General features: G+C 32.4%; 1 protein-coding gene across 2 annotated transcripts in view; it reads right to left on the reverse strand.

Annotated features, from left to right (window-relative positions):
* LOC133620457 (UNC93-like protein MFSD11) overlaps positions 1 to 27 on the reverse strand; it is a 21,228-nt gene extending 21,201 nt beyond the window's left edge. The window contains exon 1 of one of the 2 annotated variants that reach the window (XM_072916006.1): positions 1 to 27. This exon is cut by the window's left edge and continues 251 nt beyond it. The gene's annotated coding sequence lies outside the window, so the exon portion shown is untranslated. The other variant, XM_061981999.2, reaches the window with a different exon arrangement.
* Between the last annotated feature and the right edge of the window lie 5,513 nt (positions 28 to 5,540).

Below are 5,540 nucleotides of genomic sequence, written 5' to 3' on the forward strand. Positions count from 1 at the left end.
TTTGTTTTGGATATTTAGTTCATTCACTACTTCCTGCGTGCTCTTCTTCTTTTTCCTCCTCAACAGTGGAACATCTAATTGAGGTGGTGCTGCTATCTTTTGGTTGCAAGCGGAACATACACACTGACTTCAAAGCACATTGAACCTAAATCCCTATTATTGAGTTTGGAGAAAAAAAATGAAACAAATAAATAAATACAAAAATAAAACATAGTAAAGTAAAATAAAATAAAATAGAATAAAACAACATAAAATAATACTATTTTTTTCAGCTAAAACGTTCTGAAGACTTTTATACAAAAGCATACTTGCCAACCCTCCCGAATTTTCCGGGAGACTCCCGAAATTCAGCGCCTCTCCCCAAAACCTCCCGGGACAAATATTCTCCCGAAAAATCTCCCGATTTTCAGCCGGAGCTGGAAGCCACGCCCCCTCCAGCTCCATGCGGACCTGAGTGAGGACAGCCTTTTTTCATGACCGGAGGACAACAGGGTGACAAGAACTAAATCATCCAGACTAGAGATAAATTGTATTATTATGTTTATTTTACCTAAAAATAAATATATTTATTAATTTAAAAAAAAAAAAAAACTAAATATATTTTTACTATATTTTGCTAAAAACATCAAAATTAATTGTATTTTTATTTGTATTTTTTTGTGACTCCTTATTACATCCAGCCATAGAATTATACATTAAAATAAACATATTTGAAATAATTGATTTTAAATGATCATAATAATTCATTTAAAATGACCATAATTAATTATTAAAATAATTGCTTGTTTATCAACAACTTTAGCATTTTATTCATTACATTTTGAAACTCTCAGAAGCCAAGTTATGTTATATTCCTTAATATTTATTTATGCAAGTTTGAAGTATCAATTATCTAAACACAGTTTTGTTTGCATATTTTCAGGATGTAGATATCTATATATATTTATATATATATATATATATATGTATATATATATACCGGTATATATATATATGTATGAAATACTTGACTTGGTGAATTCTAGCTGTCAATATACTCCTCCCCTCTTAACCACGCCCCCAACCACGCCCCGCCCCACCCCGACCACCCCCCCCCCCCCCACCCCCACCCCCCCCACCTCCCGAAATCGGAGGTCTCAAGGTTGGCAAGTATGTACAAAAGTGAAAAAAGTACTAAGTTAATAATTTTTAATTGTTTCTACTTTTAATGTATCCTATTTCCTACAGCATGAACTTCAAAAATTTAAAATTAAAGATTGTGTTTCTACCAAAATTAGCCATGTAATTTTTTTTAATTTTTTTTTACAAAAGTACGCTGGCCACCGGTAGGAAAAGTCAGGATTTTTTCTCAGATGCCCAGAAATTGTTTATTTCATACTTGTTTTATTCATTGTAGTTATAGTTAAAGTCTTTATCTGTTTTAATTGTATAAAATAGGTTATGTAATAGCAAAACTAATGTTGTTTTTCATTTGTATTATGATTTAACTACAAAACTATTTTAATTGGAAATGTTGTTTTATTGTCCCAATAGAACAACATAACTCAATAGCAATGCATCATAAAATGCAACGTTGTAGGACAATTTTTTTTTTTTTTTTTTTTATTGAACAACAAACATACATTTATAATGCACACAAAAGTGAAGGCACGTTCAACATAAGCGAAAAATGTCAAGGGAAGAAAACAAAAGCAAATACAGATAGCATTATAAATAATAATAAATAATAATAATAAAAAATATGAAAAATAATAAAAAATAAAATAAAACAAAAGGGGTTACCTAAATCACTTTAAATGTTTTTAACATTTTTAACTCAGATGCCCAGAAATTATTTATTTCATACTTTTTTATTCATTGTAGTTATATTTGCATGTGGCATTTTTGATAGAGTCTTTATCTGTTTTAATTGTATAAAATAGGTCATGTAATAGCAAAACTAATGTTGTTTTTCAACGTATTTGAATTAAGATTTAACGACAAAACTATTTGAATTGGAAATGTTGTTTTATTGTCCCAATAGAACAACATAACTCAATAGCCATGCATCATAAAATGCAACGTTGTCGGACAAGTTGTTGTTTTTTTTTTTAAATTGTTATTGAACAACAGACATACATTTATAATGCACACAAAAGTCAAGGCACTTTCAACATCAGCGAAACATTCCAAGGAAAGAAAACAAAAGCAAATACAGATAGAGTATTAAATAATAATAAATAATAATATATATAATATAATATATAATAATATATATAATAATATGTTCCTTCTTGACTGCACTTAAATGTAGAATATATGTATAATATATTTACAGTATATTATTCACGTGTGAGTAATGCTGTATAGTATTTATTGTCTATTGTGAGCGAACTGTGGTGCTGAATTTTTCCCAGGGATCAATAAAGTACTTTCTATTCTATTCTATTCTAATAATTAAAAAAAAAATGAAAAAAAAAAAAAGACAAAAGGGGTTACCTAAATCGATTTAAATGTTTTTAACAAATATATCAATTTAAGGGCTTTTGTACTCTTAATCATCCAGTGCAGAACAGGTTGTCAGCTAATACTCTTATATTGCTCAAATCAGTAACCGGTAGTAATTAAAACTCCTGCTTTTCTCATGGCCCAAATAGTTCACAGTAGCACTATACATAATCATAACACCAGGGCGTCCAGTGAGGGGCATTTTGTACTCCCTCGTCCCAGGAAGAATGCTTTGCGGAAATCTTTTATTTATAGATCTTTATCGCTCTGGAAAAACCTGCCTCAAATTCTCACCGGCATTGAAAGTAAACAGGTTTTTAAAGAGAGAATAATATTTTATCTGAGTCTTTAAATTAGTTTGCTCGTTGATGATTTGTTTGGTTTTATATTATGTAGTTATATTTATATGGTAATTATTATTCTGTGAAATTGTTTGCTTGTTTTCTTATTGATGCTTTTATTTTTTATTTTTTTTTCTGTATTGTGTAGTTATAATTATATGCTTTTATTTGTAATTGTATTGAATTGTGGACCCCTGGAAGACTAGTGGGTTGTTGAGGCAACCAGCTAATGGGGATCCTTAATAAAAATAAAAATAAAATCATCCTCCAAGATTTGATTGATAATTGTAAACCATTAAGCCAATTAGAAAATGTAGGCCTTACTTTCATAAGTCGACATTTATGTCAATTTTTTTTTTCCCGGAGCATAATAATGTTGACAAACATTTCTATGTTACAGTCGTTTATAAAAAAAAAAACCCAATAGAGCAGTGTTTTTTAACCACTGTGCCGCGGCACACTAGTGTGCCGTGAGATACAGTCTAGTGTGCCGTGGGAGATTATCTAATTTCACATATTTGGGTTAGAATTTTTTTTTGCAAACCAGTAATTATAGTCTGCAAATGATGTGTTGTTGTTGAGTGTCGGTGCTGTCTAGAGCTCGGCAGAGTAACCATGTAATATTCTTCCATATCAGTAGGTGGCAGCCGGTAGCTAATTGCTTTGTAAATGCAGGTAAAAAGGTGTCTTGTGCTTAAACCAAAAATAAACAAAAGGTGAGTGCCGCTAAGAAAAGGCATTGAAGCTAAGGGAAGGCTATGCAGAACGAAAGTAACACTGAACTGGCTACATTTTTTTATTTATAAATGGTTGATTTATATAAGGCAAAGTTTTGTACCTGACAAGTTTCGGCTATCTTGCTTCTGCAGCCTACCTTACTAGCCTATATAAATCAACCATTCATAAATACACATTAGTAGGCTAAATGAACCTCTTCAACATATGAACTGGCTACAAAGTAAACAAAAACAGAATGCTGGACGACAGCAAAGACTTACTGTGGAGCAAAGACGGCGTCCACAAAGTACATCCGAACATGACATGGCAATCAACAATGTCCCCACAAAGAAGGATAAAAACAACTGAAATATTCTTGATTGCTAAAACAAAGTAGATGCGGGAAATATAAGACATGAAACTGCTACAGGAAAATACCCCAAAAAAAGAGAAAAAGCCACCAAAATAGGAGCGCAAGACAAGAACTAAAACACTACACACAGGAAAACAGCAAAAAACTCCAAATAAGTCAGGGCGTGATGCATACTTGCCAACCTTGAGACCTCCGATTTCGGGAGGTGGGGGGTGGGGGCGTGGTGGGGCGTGGTTGGGGGCGTGGTTAAGAGGGGAGGAGTATATTGACAGCTAGAATTCACCAAGTCAAGTATTTCATATATATATATATATATATATATATATATATATATATATATATATAGATATCTACATCCTGAAAATATGCAAACAAAACTGTGTTTAGATAATTGATACTTCAAACTTGCATAAATAAATATTAAGGAATATAACATAACTTGGCTTCTGAGAGTTTCAAAATGTAATGAATAAAATGCTAAAGTTGTTGATAAACAAGCAATTATTTTAATAATTAAATATGGTCATTTTAAATGAATTATTATGATCATTTAAAATCAATTATTTCAAATATGTTTATTTTAATGTATAATTCTATGGCTGCATGTAATAAGGAGTCACAAAAAAATACAAATAAAAATACAATTAATTTTGATGTTTTTAGCAAAATATAGTAAAAATGTATTTTTAAAAAAAAAAAATTTTAATTAATAAATTTTTTTTTTTTTAGGTAAAATAAACATAATAATACAATTTATCTCTAGTCTGGATGATTTAGTTCTTGTCACCCTGTTGTCCTCCCGTCATGAAAAAAGGCTGTCCTCACTCAGGTCCGCATGGAGCTGGAGGGGGCGTGGCTTCCAGCTCATGCTGAAAATCGGGAGATTTTCGGGAGAATATTTGTCCCGGGAGGTTTTGGGGAGAGGCCCTGAATTTCGGGAAAATTCGGGAGGGTTGGCAAGTATGGCGTGATGTGACAGGTGGTGACAGTACACCTACTTTGAGACAAGAGCTATAGTGATGCATGCTTGGTTATGGATTAAATTCATATCCAACAATTACGACAATGACTTTTAACTGTCAACTGAGTTTATGATTTCTGCTGGTGGTGTGCCTCCGGACTTTTTTCAACGCAAAAAATGTGCTTTGGCTCAAAAAAGGTTGAAAAACACTGATATAGAGAATGGGGAACGTTGTAGGACAAATTTGAGCCACACGATGTCAATAAAGCGCCAATCTATAAAACACGCACGAAGAAGAACTCGCCAACCAATAGGAAACGAGAAAAATGCCACCTCTCTTCCTGCTACAACAAAGAACATCTACGAAACGAGAGCATTCCCTGTCATCCTTTTCCGCCTTCGTGGTTCCAATACAGTTTAAAAGACCGCGTTCGTAATTTTTACAGTTAAAACTCCAATTCACTCCGCTAAAGTAACGTTATATGTAAAACGGAGTGGAAAAAAACAACTTCTATTTATTTCATTTTTCACCCCCAACCCAGTTTATATAAAACAAATGTATCAATTCAGTAAATACGTGCATTCCTAGACGTGACCTAACATGAGGACGCGTGCTATCTATGTATCCGTTTGATAACACGTGATAATCCCGTGTATGTCA

This window comes from Nerophis lumbriciformis, linkage group LG24, assembly GCF_033978685.3.
Source record: "Nerophis lumbriciformis linkage group LG24, RoL_Nlum_v2.1, whole genome shotgun sequence".
NCBI lineage: Eukaryota > Metazoa > Chordata > Actinopteri > Syngnathiformes > Syngnathidae > Nerophis > Nerophis lumbriciformis.